The sequence below is a fragment of the Cetorhinus maximus genome, chromosome 33 (assembly GCF_964194155.1).
Source record: "Cetorhinus maximus chromosome 33, sCetMax3.hap1.1, whole genome shotgun sequence".
NCBI classification, from domain to species: domain Eukaryota; kingdom Metazoa; phylum Chordata; class Chondrichthyes; order Lamniformes; family Cetorhinidae; genus Cetorhinus; species Cetorhinus maximus.
The window spans coordinates 7,416,632-7,432,487 of record NC_135911.1 but is presented as its reverse complement, the minus strand read 5'-3'; the positions used below and the strand labels follow the sequence as shown (position 1 = coordinate 7,432,487).

The 15,856-nt window shown below is 42.4% G+C and overlaps 2 protein-coding genes across 2 annotated transcripts in view; both read right to left on the bottom strand.

The window, feature by feature from the left end:
* LOC144671644 (cell adhesion molecule CEACAM3-like) overlaps positions 1-15,856 on the bottom strand; it is a 206,201-nt gene that overhangs the window by 106,669 nt on the left and 83,676 nt on the right. The gene's annotated exons all lie outside the window — the stretch shown is intronic.
* The window catches only part of LOC144671645 (uncharacterized), a 261,116-nt gene that overhangs the window by 217,041 nt on the left and 28,219 nt on the right, over positions 1-15,856 (bottom strand). The gene's annotated exons all lie outside the window — the stretch shown is intronic.

Below are 15,856 nucleotides of genomic sequence, written 5' to 3'. Positions count from 1 at the left end.
AGGACAATCAAATGGCTGACAATTTCAGGCCCAGCAGCGCCACCGGAAGCTCTGGCCACTGCTGGGACTGCATAAATTCCCCGATTCTTGGCAGCCAGAGTGAGACATAAGTGTGTAGTGGGGGTAGAGGGGCTGAGGTGGACAGGTCAGTTGCAGGAGAGGAACAGGGACCTTGTTACCCCTCCAATGGGCTAAATAATTGGCCTTATCAGTAACCTTGTAAAATGTCTCTAGCTATTTGCTCATCTCCTAATTTTATGCAGAAATACTGCACATCAAAGCTACCCCGTGAGACAATGGCTATGCTGATTTGGGCGCTAAGAGGTCAAACGTAAGATTTTTTTTTTCCATTGGAAAAAAACAAGTATTTGTAATTTGACGACAAATATTGTTCTGTGTCAGAAATATTAAGAACAGAATTACTGCATGAAATCGGGTAACCATAGGATAACAAATGATTATCTGTATCTATGCATTTGGAATCTCGAAAAGGAAGCCAGTCACTGAGCAACTAACCAACATTTATCACAATTTATGAATTCAGGTAACAAATTAGCACTAATTGCAAAAATTCTCTGTGAAATTGTAACCTGATTCCTGGGTCTGTTTTCACTCTTACAAACTTTATTAGTTCATCTGTCAGCAAAATTAATATCCAAGATCATATTAATGATGCCACATGGTTTTGAGAAAACATTTCAGTTTCGTGAAGTTTTGTAGTTCTGCTGTTTTTGTGACCTAAATGAGAGTTAAATAATTTCAAGATTGTGTAATTGAACTTGGGAGGGTGTTACAGAGTTGATCTTCCAGGCAACTTTTCTTGGTGGAAACAATGAACTTTACTTACAAGCAGCAGCAACTACATGTTTACATCAAGCTCTATAACTAAAGAAGAACTCCCCACGCCTCCCCCTCCCCACTCCACCCCCCACCCCCATAGTTTCCCGCGCTACAAGCTGATTGGTTTACACAGATCATGTGATCTTACAAGACAGAATCATTCCTAAAGCTGCAATCCTACGTTTATCAAATCTATAATTACTACAGAGGGGTTGTAAAACACGCAGTAGGCATGTGTCGCCATTTGTACACCTCCGGTTAATTCAAGTCAATAAAACTGATAATTGCACAGGGCGAAATATAAAGGGGTGATGCATTACCACCCATCATCCATCCTTGCCCAGTCTAATTTCACTCGCTAAATGTAGACGCACTAGCTTTTAAGATAAGTCGATGTCTTTGTGTTAAACATCTGAAATCTGACTGCACGTAAGCTATTTTGCTTTAATTTATTAATTTTTATATCTATTCTGTTTGCGGTTTACTTGAAGTAATGCAACATAAATGTTAACCATCTGTGCTCAACTCTGTGATTATCTGCAAGAATGAACTCAGAAGTATCAGTCAACATGAATTCACGAGGGATGAACCCTGCCTGATCCATCTGGACGAAACTGCATTGCAAACATATTGTGAAAACGCAAAGCACATGGTTTCCTTGACTTGCAAACATCATTTGACAAAAGTTCCAGGCAAAAGGGTATGAGTTAATTATAAGTGTCAGAGACTTCAGGGTATGAGTTAAAAAAAAAAGAGAAAAGCCGGCTGTAATGTTCAACAATGTCCGATGCATTCATAGAATAATGCAACAAAGAAGATGATCATTTGGCTCATCATATATTTTCAGGCTCATTTAAAGATTTTTTCCAAATTGTCTGATTGCCCTGCTCTTGCTCCAGGATGTATTCCTTTTCTTTATAGGTACATCTTCCATCCCTGCCTGTTGAATCTGCTTTCATCACGTTAAGCCTATTTACTCCAGACCTTAGCAATTTGCTGCAAAGTCAAGACCCCTCGGAATTTGGAAAACTCACCTTAACCTTCATATACAGCAACATCCGAAATTCTCCAGCGCCTCCACATAACTGAAGTCACTCATCCCACATATCAGGCTGAAAAATGTCAACTCTACCTCCCCACCCAGCAAAGGAATCAACATTCTCCCCGACGTGAGGTGCAGATAATGGGTATATAAACGTCAAGTGTAAAGTACTTAATGCAGGAAAGCAAATAAGTCTCAAACTAGTCAAGAATGGTCTGCCTTTTCTAATTTGCGCTTAATTATCTCAAACCTCTCCAAGTACTTGTTTATTTTCCCTTTCCTGATAATGGATTCCACAACCTTCTCCACCATTGATCTTAGACTAACGGACCTACAGTTGCTAGGAATTTCATTTCACCCTTTCTGGAACACAGGTGTCGCATTTCCAGTCCTCAGTTCTCTAGCACCACCCTCATATTTCGGGAAGATTGAATAATGAAGCCAAATCCTTCCTCTGTCTGCACGCACACTACCTTTAGCAACCTGGGATGCCATCAATACCAGATGATTTATCTACAGAAAGCATAGGCAGCCTTTTCAGTACCTCCTCCCTTTCAACTTTCACACTATCCATGTTCCCACTATCACCAGGTCTACCAATAATTTGTCAGGTTCGTCCTTCGTAAATGCAGATACAAAGAACTCCCTACCTATCCTAGCCTTGCCCTACGCCTCTAAGAAGATATCACCTATTTTGTTCCCGCAAGGAATCCACTCCAACTCTCACTAACTGCTTACTGTTCCCATGCCAGTGGAAAGGTTTTGAGATCTCTTTTACGGTTGACTGCTATTCTATTCTCTTACATTCTCTTTTCCAGTCTGATTTTTCTTTTCACCGCCCCTGTCAATCTATTGTATTTGACATGGTTCTCTCTGGGAGAATTCACATGACATTCATCATACCCCATCCATTCTTGGTTCATCATAATCTCTACCGCCCTCATTGTCAAAGCGGCCCAGCGTTTGGATCCCTTACCTTTCGCCATTTTTGTAATGTACCCACCGTGTACCAGAAGCATCTCTTCCTTAAAGATTACCCATTGCTCACCCAACGTATTTTAAAATGATGTTCAGAAATGACTGAACTGATGATTTAATCCAAAACAATCTCCCTGTGAAATTCAAAAACATGGTCATTATATCTTGGGACCTTTGGTTGCCTTACAGCCCAAGACATGGAGCAATACTTCCTACAATATCAAACAACTGTGAGCCTACCTATCATGGTATCTGACACGTCTCTCCTTCTAACCCAGACAACATGTTTCTAAATTACGATGGCGACTGCAAATATGGGACTGCCCCCTGGATTATTTTGTAAAGGCAACACAACGGCATAGCAGCAAATAATTTGCAGCAATGACAGAGTTAGATGCACACAAAGCTTAAGAATTTTCTTAATCAGTTCCCGTGGAAAATGGGAAATTAAATCTAGCCCTTGGTTTTTATCAAACATTCTGTATTTACTTTTATGAGGCTCTCATTTGATATTATTAAGTGTTCTATAGATTAAATGATGGTAAGAGAAGTAGATTTGTTGGAAACATTGTGGATTCTCGTTGCTATGGGCTGGAGGAAGCCCAACAAAAGTACCATATAAACATCATTAGCATTAGGCTGCAGTTAGACATTGTATACAATATGCATTGTAGCAGAAATTTCTATCATTTACAAAATGCAGGCAGCAGCTCAACTAAGCCTTGAAACTCACAACCTCTATCACCTTGAAGAACAAGAGCAGTAGGCACATAGGAAGACCGCCGCCTCATGCAAGATTTACCCCAAGCTACACTCTATGACGGCTTGGTACCATATATCCATTCTTGCACTGTGAATCCTGGAACTACCACTCTAACAGTGCTGTGGGTGTACTGACACCACATGGACTGCAACAATTCAAGAAGAGGTTTCACCACGACCTTTTCAAGGGCAATTAGGAATGGTCAAAAAATACTAGGTTTGCCAGCTGCGCACACATCCCACGAATGAAGTAAAACATGTTTACATAGGCAATTCAAATTATGAATGAGAAGATCTGAACTCATCGTGGGAAGTGACAAAGCATCAGAATGAGAATTTCGGATTCAAGCACAATGAAGCTATTTAATATAGCGTAATTAGGGTTGTAAATGTATGCTCCTTCTGCATTTATTGTCCATGTTCTGTGCACATTTACTGAAAATATGTTTCTATCAAGACATTGAGTGTTTGAAAGTGTGTTCAAGAAACATAATACACTTGAATCAATGGTGAGTACTACGGATTTTTTTAATGTATACCTAGACCCTACCTCGGCTCATCTGCTGCTGAACACCTCATCCTTGTATGTGTTTCCTCGATTCTTGACTATTCTAATGCAATCCTGGCTGGTCTCCCAACTTACACTCTCCAAAATTTTGAGTTGAACCAAGACTCTGGTGTCCATACCCTAACGCACCCACTGAAATTTAGTTGCTCTGTGTGTGGCCCGTTTTTGTCAGTGTTTGGTCGCTATTTTTTCTTTGCAAATCGGCATACTAGCGGCCACGCACCCATGCAGATTAGCGTCAGCATTGATTGGCTCCTGGTTCAGAGATGCCTCAATTTCAAAACTCTATTCTTGTTTTCAGATCTCACTAAGGCTTCGCCACTCCATCGTCTCTGTGAGCTCCTTCTATCCTCCAAGGTTACTGCGCTGTCCCAATCCTGGTCTCCGGAACGTTCTGAATTTCGTTCCTCTTTGACCAAGATTTTGTCACTTGTCTGAATATCTCCCCCTTTTGTTCCGAGGCAAGTTTCGTTCGGCTAAAGGGCGGTGAAGCATTTCGGGACGTTTTATGATGTTAAAAGGGCTATATAAAGGCAATTTGATGTTGTTCTGTTCTGCTTTCTTAACTGGATCTTTGCTGTTGAAAGGATGATTGCAAAACACCACTTGGGTGGAAATTTGTCTTAGCACATTCATGTGCAAACCTGATGGTTGCTCAACATACACCCTGCCCATAATATAATTCTCTGACTGCTACAGAACTGAATATTGGAGAGGTGACAGACATGAAATTTCAGTCATAGACTGATGACTCCACAACTGCACAAATAAAACCTGTTCTTTGTACTGAGTGACCTACTGCATAACACATCACAGTTTTGGGGTAACCTGCAACCAAAGTATACCAGACTCACAAGCACGGCTTGGGAAAATGGTGAAGAGCAAAGCAAAACTCTTCTGTAAATCATTACACTGGGATTGGTCAAAGTAGAAGGGGTTTATTTGAGAAATGAAGGGGTTATAAGAGGGAGTTCCGACAGGGATGAAGGCTGTTCACAGTTTAGTTTTCCCCGCTGCCACATAGATCTCATGGCCCCATCGCCTTTCCGGTCACTCGACCTGTTCTCCACTCTTTACCCCTTGTCCTCTCCATCGTCTCTTAATGTATACCTTCTATCCTCCAAGGTTACTGCGCTGTCCCAATTCTGGTCTCCAGAACGTTCTGAATTTCGTTGCTCTTTGACCAAGATTTTGTCACTTGTCTGAATATCTCCCCCTTTTGTTCCGAGGCAAGTTTCGTTCGGCTAAAGGGCGGTGAAGCATTTCGGGACGTTTGACGATGTTAAAAGAGCTATATAAAGGCAATTTGATGTTGTTCTGTTTTGCTTTCTTAACTGTCCACTCCAGTCACCAGTCCTCAGCCCACTCCCATCACCGGTCCCCTCCCCCACTCCAATCACTAGTTCTCTCCCCATTCGAATAAGTTGAGTTGCTCGCAGGACGCAAGCTAATGGAAAGCACTGGTAACAGGGAATAAGCGTGATTCAGGGCGCAGACTCCACCTAGGCTCATGGGTGACAGCGTTGATTGAAACATGCTGTGTACCTGAGCTTGCACACGGCAGTTTATAAAGCTCCACACCAGATTATTCACGATATATATGAGCTATTCACGATATACATATAAATGGCTTGGATCAAGGAACCAAATGCAATATCGTTTGCAGACGACACAAAACTGGGCGAGGTTGTGAGTTGGAAGGAGGATGCAAGGAGGCTGCAGGGCGAATTAGACAAGTTGTGTATGTGGGCACACACATGGCAGATGCAGTATAACGTGGATAAATGTGAGGTTATACGCTTCGGTGTGAAAAACAGAAAGGCAGAGTATTATTTAAATTGTGATATATTGGGAAATGTGAATGTACAAAGGGAAATGGGTGTCCTTGTACACCAGTGAATGAAAGGAAATAGGTAGGTGCAGCGAGGAATTAGGAAGCAAATGTTGGCCATCATTGCAAGAGTATTAGAGTTCAGAAGCAGGGATGTCTTACTGCAGTTATACAAGGGCGTGGTGAGATCTTGCTTGCAGTTTTGGTCTCCCTCAAGAAAGGATGTACTTTCCAAAGACGGAGTGCAGCAGAGGTTCACTAGGCTGATGCTGGAGATGGCAGGGCTATTGTATGAGGAGATATTGGTTCGACTGGGTCGGTATTCACTAGAGTTTTGAAGAATGAGAGGGCATCTGATTGAAACGTATAAAATTCTAACAGGTCTGGACAGACGGGATGCAAGGAGGATGTTTCCCCTCGTTGGGGAGTCTAGAACCAGGGGTCACAATCTCAGGATACGGGGCAGGCCATTTAGAGCTGAGCTGAGGAAAAAATATCTTCACTCAGAGAGTGGTCAACCTGTGGAATTCTCTAGCGCAGAAGGCTGTGGAGGCCAGGTCACTGAGTGAGGAAAGAAATAGATAAATGTTTGGACATTAGGGGCATAAAGGGGCATGAAGAGAAAGTGGGAATATGGCATTGAGATAGAGGATCAGTCGTGATCATGTTGATTGGTGGAGTAAGCTCGAAGGGCCGAAGGGCCTACACATGCTCCTCGTTTCTAGTTTCTATGACTATGAGCTAAGCTCAAGACTGTGAGAATTCAGAGCAGACTTGGGAAAGGATCAAGAAACTTGCTGAAGCATAGTAAATGGAAGATGACATTTATAAAATCTTCCATTGCAGGAATAGGCCACCCAGGCAATGATACCTGTGCTATCTATTTGAAAAAGCCAATCAATTAGCTCCATTTTCCTAGTCTTTCCCCATCACCCTGAAAATATTTCCTGTTCAAGTATGTAGCCACGTACTTCCTGTAAATTATTGTTCAAAGTCTCAATTCACCAGCCCATAAGATAGTGAATTCCAATTCATATCAATTTAAAGAACTCATTTTACCCTGCTTTTTTTGACAGTTGTCTGGTTCCTCACCCTTCTGCAAATGGAAGCAGTTTCTCCTGATTTGCTCCTTCACAGTCTCTCATAATATTGAAACCTCTGTTAAACCTCCCTTAACTTTCTCTGCTCTGAATGAAACAATCCCAACTTCTAAACATAGAAAATAGAAGCAGTAGTTCATTCAGCCCTTCCAGACTGTTCCACCATTCAATATCATCATGGCTTATCCTCTATCTCAACACCATGCTCCCGCACTCTCCCCATGTCGCTTGATGCATTTAGTGTCTAGAAATCTATCTATTTCCTTCTTAACTTATTCAATGGCTTGGCCTCCACAGCTTCTGTGGTAGAGAATGCCATAGGTTCACCATTCACTGAGTGAAGAGGTTTCTCCTCATCTCAGTCCTAAATGGCCTACCCCCTATCCTGAGACTGTGACCCTTTGTTCTAAACCCCCAGCCAGAGGGAATAGCATCCCTGCATCCAGTCTGTCCAGTCCTGTCAAGATTTTATATGTTTCAATGAGGTCCCTTCCCATTATTCTAAACTCCAGTGAATACAGGTCTAGTCGGCCCAATCTCTCCTCATACGACAATCCTGCCATCCCGCGAATCAGTCTGGTGAACCTTTACTGCACTTCCTGTATGGCAAGTATACACTTTCTTAGGTAAGGAGACCAAAACTACACACAATACTCCAGGTGTGGTCCCACCAAGGCCCTGTAGAACATGTAAGACATCCTTGCTCCTGTACCCAAGTCCTCTCACAATGTAGGCCAACATACCATTTGCCTTATTAACTACTTGCTGCACCTGCACGCTTTCTTTCAGTAACTGGTGTACAAGGACACCCAGGTCCCTTTGCCCATCAACTTTTCCCAATCTAACACCATTTAAATAATACTCTGCCATTCTGTTTCCCTACCCAAAGTGGATACCTTCACATTTATTCACGTTATACCGCATCTGCCATGTATTTGCCCACTCAACTCAACTTGTCCAAATCACCTTGAAGGCTCTTGACGCCCTCCTCACCATTCACATTCCCACCAAGTTTTGTGTCATCAGCAAACTTGGAAATATTACATTTGATTCCCTAATCAAAGTCATTGACATATATTGTGAATAGCTGGGGCCGAGGCACTGATCCCTGCGGTGCCCCACTAGTCACTGCCTGCCACTCCAAAAGAGGCCCATTTAGTCCTAATCTCTGTTTCTTGCCTGCTAACCAATTCTCAATCGATGACAATCCCACGTGCTGTCATTTTATACACGAGCTTCTGATGTAGGACTTTATCAAAAGATTTCTGAAAATCCAAATAGCCCGGGTATCCCATTTCCATTCTGCTTTTTCCATCCTCAAAAAACTTCAGTTGACTTTGTCTAATCTCGTTGATATTTTCTAAATGTCTTGTTATCACATCCTTGCTAGCATTTCCCTGCTGCATATGTTAGGCTAACAGGTCTGCAATTCACCGTTTGCTCCCTCCATCCTTTCTTTTCAATAGTGGGGTTACATTTGCCACCCTCCAATCTGCCGGGACTGTTCTAGAATCTACAGACTTTTGGAAAATGAAAACTAATGCATCCATTATTTCCCTAGCCACCTCCATTAGTACCCTGGGGTACTATCGGGCATGGGGATTTATTGGCTTTCAGTTCCATTAATATTTCCAGCACTATTGTTTTAGTAATTCTAATTTCCTTCAATTACTCCTTCTCACTGGATCCTTGCTTCCCTGGCAATTCTGGGAAGTCATTTGTGCCATTCTCTGTGAAAACAGAAGTAAAGCAGTTGTTTAATTGCTCTGACATTTCCTTGTGCTCCATTATAAATTCTCCCGATTTGGACTGTAAAGGACCTACATTTGTCTTCAATAATTTTTTTTTTCCTATTTACATACTTATAGAAGCTTTTACAGTCCGCTTTTATGTTCTTTGCAAGTTTACTCGATACTCTATTTTTCTCCTCTTTATCAATCTCTTGGTCCTTCCTTGCTGAACTCTAAACGGCTCACAATCCTTAGGCTTGCTACTGTGGCGAGCAACTTTAATTGGTTCCTCTTTGGATATAATATTATGCTTAATTTCTTTTGTTAGCCATGGATGGGCCATTTTTCCTGTTGTGTTTATGTGCCAGAAAGGAATGCATACATGTTGCAATGCATACATTCGGTCCGTAAATATTAGTAATTGCCTATACATCATCATGCCTTTTACAGAAGTTCCCCAACCTATCTTAGCCAACTCATGCCTCATATGTTCATAGTTTGTTCTCTTTAGATTTAGGACCCTAGTTTCAGATTGGACGACTTCACTTTCTATCCAAATGAAGAATTATTTCATGTTATGGTCACTATTCCCTAAAGGGCCGCACACAACAAGATTATTAATTAAGCCCTTCTCGTTGTACAATACCAAATCTAGCGAGTCTGGTCCCTAGTTGGTTCCTCAACTTACTGGCCTAAAAAAATATCTTGTGCGCACTCCACGAATTCATCTGCCACAGTATTTTTGCTAATTTGTTTTATCAAGTCTGAATGTAGATTAAAGTCACCCATGATTACTGAAGCACTCTTGTTACATGCATTTCTAATTTCCTATTTAATGCCATCCCTTACTTTGCCACGACTGTTTGGAGGCCTATAGACAACACTCACTAATGTTTTCCGCCCCTTGTTGCTTCTCGCTCCACCCAGGCTGATTCTGCATCTAGATTTTCTGAGCCAATATCCTTCCTCACTGTTGCACTGATTTCATTTTTAACTAACAACTCCACCCCAATTCCTTTTCCTTTTTGCCTGTCCTTCCTAAATATCGAGTATGCTTGCATAGTCTTGGCCATCCTACAGCCATGTCTCCATAGTTGCAATCATATCATACCCATTTACATCTATTTGCAAGGTAATTTGCCTACCTTATTACGACTGTTCCATGCATTCAGAATCAGTGCCCTTAGACTTGTCTTTCTCACACTTTTGCACACCTTTTTTTTGTACTATGGCCCTATTTGATGCTATCCCTTGTTTCCTCTGCCATCAACGTTTGCTTTGCACTTCTCTGTCTTTCATTCCTATATTTGTTTCCCTCTCTTGTGAGTCTTCACTCAGATTCACATTCCCCCGTCACTCTAGTTTAAATTCTCCTCCAAAGTACTAGTGAATACCCTTGCGAGGATATTGGTCCCAGTCCCACTGGGGTACAACCCGCTCAGCTTGTACAGGTCCCATCTTCCCCAGAATTAATCCCAATGCCTCTGGAATCCAAATCCCTCCCTCCTACGCCATCTCTCCAGCCATGCATTCATCTGGTCTATTCTGCTCTCCCTTCGGAATGTCCTGCAGCCACTCAGTGTCATCCTTGACCCGAGGACCAGAGAGTCAACATGTCATCCTGGTGTCACATCTGCTGATGCAGAAATGTATTTCTGTTCCCCTTACGATAGAATCCCCTATCACTATTCGCTCTCATTCCTTTTTCTACCCTTTGCCCTCCTCACCCTCCGTGCAGTGAGCCACTCATAGTGCTACGAACATAGCTCTTGCTGCATTCCCCTGAAAAACCATTTCCCCAAGCAGTCGCCAAAACAGAAAATCTGTTAGAGAGGGAGATGGACCCAGGTGACTCCTGAACTACCTGTGTAGTGTTTTTTTCTACACCTGGCAGTCTCCCATTCCTTTTCTGCTTGTGCACTCTTTACCTGCGGCATGACCGCCTAACTATACATGCTATCCACGAATATCTCATCCTTGTAGATGCTCCACAATTACTCCAGCTGTAGCTCCAGCTCCGAAATGCGGATTTTGAGTTGCTGCAGCTGGATACAACTCCTGCACAGTTGGTCGCCCTAGTCACTCGAAGTATCTCTGACTTCCCACATCGCACAGGAGGAGCATTGCACGTGGCCAAGCTGCCCTGCCATGCCTTACCCTCAACCTATTCTCTTTACTTTTACTCCCTCTAGTTTAGAGAATATTAAGGACAGTAGAAATACACCCCAGGCCCTACTTAACCAAGGTTGCTGCTCCTCTTCCTAAGGAAAGGCAGAAAATGAAAGGCTCACTTCCTTCCCTGTTCATCGAATTCCCTCACTCACCAAATTCAAACCTAAGCACTCTAATGCAGCCCAAAGCAGCACTCAAGTGCAGACTTCCCTAATCTCTCCACAGAATCAAAGTCCCTAATCACTCATATCATTCCAGTACACCTCCTCTGAAGATGCTCAAAGGGATTGGCATCCTTCCTAAAGTGTAATGCCACTCCCAGGGGTGAGAAGTAAAATGTAGAGTACCAAACATAAGAAGAAAAACAAATGGATAATGTATATGTTGCATGAATGTGGCTGAAAATTGTTTGACATAAAGTTAAAACAAATAATAGGATTGAACAGACTTGATGCTCCAATCATTGAAGACCAGCAATCACAATGCAAAGAGAAGCTGAACTGTTTAGTCAATACAATGGATTGCAAGTCAGACAAGGACATGCCCAAATGGTATAGTACTCTGATCAGGCAGTACCTTGAATACTCTGTGCACTTTTGGTGAATTAAAACGTCTGAAATAAATTTAAGTGGTGGATGCACAGCAAAGGTGGCCCACAACGGTTGGCGATGGGGGCGAGGGTGGTGCTGGGGGAGGCCGAGCTTAGACACACAGAAATTTGTGCTCGTAAGTCCAAAAAGAATTCAAAGAGGTTATCTCATTTTATAAAAGGAAAAAAAGTAAATTCTTTGGAAAAGGTATATCCAAAAAAGTATTTCAAAATGATTTGATGCTAAGACCAAAAGGACACGGGTTCAAATTGTTCAAGACGGAGTGAGAGTTGTATTCAGGAGTGTATTCATACTCCTCAATGCACACATTTGATATCCAGATAAAGGAGCAGAATATAAAAGTCTGACCCCATTTTAGCACAAATTAGATGGTGCAGTGGGGAATTTAGTGTCTTTTCTGCATATATATCAATGAAGGAGACCCACATCAAGAAATATTTATCAATGCAGTGAAATTATATCAAAGCAAAATACTGCGGATGCTGAAAATCTGAAAGAAAAACAGAAAATTCTGGAAGAACTCAGCAGGTCTGACAGCATCCCTGGACAGGCGGGGTCATATGGACTCGAAACGCTAACTCTGTTCCCCTCTCCACAGATGCTGTCAGACCTGCTGAGTTTTTCCAGCATTCTGTATTTTTATTTGTGAAATTATATGCCTCACATAACTAGTTGTGGTGGTGCATTGTCCAACTGCTTAGCTGATGGATAGTTAAATAGATAGAAAAATGTGTAACTCTAGTCATAATATAATCTATCAATAAAAACATTGAATTTGTTTCATCCCACATGCCTAAGGTAAAAAAACAGAGAGACATGTATTCATCGGTATGTTCTGTTCTTGAGCTTAACTCCTCACCAATCAGAAAAATCCCTTTCCTCACCAATTAATATTTCATTAATTTCAAGATCACCTACATCTGTTGAGGGCAATGTTGTCGGCTAATTAATACTGTAGGGCGACTCTACAAATGTGTCGGCGGGGGTGCGAAGTATAATGGCCCCAATTTTTTCAGAATGGGGGCCACAGTTCGTACCAACTGGAAACAGATAGACCAGACGTAAACTTCTTCATCCAGTTTCACAGTTGTGGCATGGAAAGGCAAGCCCTCTACTTCCAGCTCTGCATAGTAATCTCTATTGCTGTGCAGGCGCCTCTGTACACTCCGGGGGCTGAGCACCTTTTGGTAGAAAGCATGTGTTCAAGGCAGCATTTCCTATTTACAGGTGCACACCTATAAATAAGAAGTTGTAGCAATGCACTGTAGGTTGTTGGATACATGCTTTTGGGACCTGATTGAGAAGCTATGATACACTATGGGAAGTGGGTGCATAGATTTGGTGATGTTGCCTTGCAGCCACAATGCCGAGAGTCTGAAACCAGCAAGGAGTGCCATGTTTCGGCAGGGTGTAAGAAAACTGCAGAGGAAAGCTGAGGAGTGACAGCAGGTGGAAAGATTAGTAAATGCCCAGAATGTCTCACCACAGGCCTGGTAGTCGTTCCGATAAAGATTTAATGACCTCACATGGGTGGTCAAGTTGAGTGACTGCATCAGCGAAACATACCTCGCAACCACCATAACTGATACCTCTCACAGTAATTCATGCACATGCCCTGACTCTCAGGGCTCACCTCTAACATCTTCCCATCTCACACCTTACCCACGCTTTACAAGGATACCAGTCCACACACACAGCTATCAATAAAAGCACAAATCTTCAGCTATGACAAGCATCACCAAAACCCGCCATCAATGACATTCTGCCCTCTCTCCTGCAGGAGAAGGTCACACACAAGAGGCGGGAGCCAGAGGAACAGAAGAGACAAATACAGCTCCTAAATGCAATGCAGCAGGTTTATTTTCAGAGCGCGGGGATCATTACTAAAGTAGTATAGGAAAACATCAAACTTAGGGAAAAAGCCTATAACTATACAAAGCTGAGTGGCAGGTCAGATGATTGGTCAGAATATTAAGAGCGGCAGAGAATGACTAAAAGGTTATTCAACAGTAAGAAATTAGATTATGAAAGGAAGCTGGCTGGAAATGTAGAAACGGATAGCAAGAGTTTCTACAGGTATTTGATAAAAAGAAGAGTAAGCAAAGTGAGTGGTTGTCCCCTCGAGACTGAGAATGGGGAGTAAATAGTAAATAAAGGGAAAAACGGATGAAATGAACAAATATTTTGCCTCTGTCTTTACTATAGACGATACAAGAAAACATTCCAATAATCTCTGTAAATCAGGAGGTGGAAGGGAGAGGGGGACATGGTGAAATTTCAGTCACTAGATAAGCAATGCTTGATGTGCTTGCTTGCTACCAAATGATGTGCTTCGAGATTCATACTGAATCACTTAGCTAAAAGTTTATTAACAACTGATTACGTACATTGATATGACATCTCAGGTTTAGATAAACAGTCTGGGTTATGTACTTACTTAGATTACTATTGCATCATATTCATAGTTGACTGGCTGACTGATTGGCTGATTGCTAACAGACGAATTGCCAAGTAATAGAATGTACAGAGAATAAGATGGAGACGGCTTATATTAGAGTGTCACGTCATGATGTTATCTAGCTGTCATAACAGTTATAGTGCCTTTCTGAGGTCTGTGCAATAACACAACAGTACTGAGAAAGTTCATGGAGCTGCGGGCTGACAGGTCCCGGAGTCCAGGTGGATTTCAGCGTAGGGTCTTAAAATATGTAACAGACAAGATAATAGATGTGTTGGTGTTCATTTTCCAAAATTGCCTAGATTCTGGAAAGGTTCCGTCAGACTGGAAAGTAGCAAATATAACCCCTCTATTCAAGATGGGAGGGGGTGGGGGAACTGGAAACTATAAGCCAGTTAGCTTGATGCCTGTCGTGGGGAAGGTGTTAGAATCAATTATTTAAGACTGTAACTGGCATTTAGAATAAACACAAGGAAATCGGGAAGAGTCAACATGGTTCTATGAAAGGGAAATCATGTTTAAACAACTTATTGGAGTTATTTGAAGGAGCAACATGTGCTGTTGGTAAAGGGAAGCCTGTAGACGTTCTGTACTTGGATTTTCAGAAGGCATTTGATAAGGTGCCACATCAGAGGTTATTGCGGAAAACAAAAGCTCATGGTGCAGAGGGTAACATGTTCACATGGACAGATGATTGCTGGCTGGCAGAAAGTGGAGAGTATGCGTAAATGGGTCTTTTGCGGATTGGCAGGATGTGACGAGTCTGCAGGGGTCTGTGCTGGGGGCTCAACTTTTTAGAGTTTGCATCAATGACTTAGATGAGGGAGCGAAGGCATGGTTGCTAAATTCGCAGATCACACAAAGGGGAGTGTGTTGTGAAGAGGGCATAAGGAGATTGCAGATGGACATAGAGCGAGTGGGCAAAAATCTGGCAGATGTAGTATAATGTGACTAAATGTGAAGTTGCTCACTTTGGCAGGAAGGATAAAAAAGCAGATTATTACTAAAATGGAGAACGACTGCAGAATCCTGAGATACAGAGGGATCTAGGTGTTCTAGTGCATGAGTCACAAAATGTCATTATGTAAGCACAGCAAGTAACTAAGAAGGCTAATGGAATGCTATCCTTTATTGGTAGAGGAACTGGACATACAAGTAAGGCTGTTATGCTTCAGTTATACAGAGCATTGGAGAGACCACATCCCGAATACTGTGTGCAATTTTGGTCTCCTAATTTAAGGAAGGATGTGCATGATTTGGAGGCGGTTCAAAGGAGATTTACTAGATTGACACCTGGAATGAATGGGTTGTCCTATGAGGAAAAGGTTGGACAGACTGTGCTTGTTTCCACTCGAGTGTGGAAGATTGAGGGGTGAGTCAGCATGATTGGGAGTGAAAGGTGCAGGCTCGCTCCCCGCACCCTTATTGCCCACGCAGGCAAAACTGCTGGCACTGGGAATGGGGGTGGGAATCTTGGAATCGGGCCCCGCCCACCATTTTTAAAGTCTTCTGATTCAGCGCGAGGCCACGAAAAGCCAGCCCGCTGTGTGTGAATCTGCGCCTAAAGTCTTGCATTGAGCATCGCTGGACAAAATAATCAATGCTTTGGAATGGTGTGCAGGAAAGTCTTGACTTACAATCTATTCTAAATAACCTCTACAAACGTTTGAATAAGTGAGCAGGAGGCCTGGCTGCACTTTGTAATACCAGAGTTGGTTAATGCTGCGCATGGATTTGGAGGGTCCCTTCTTTAACCCCAAATGA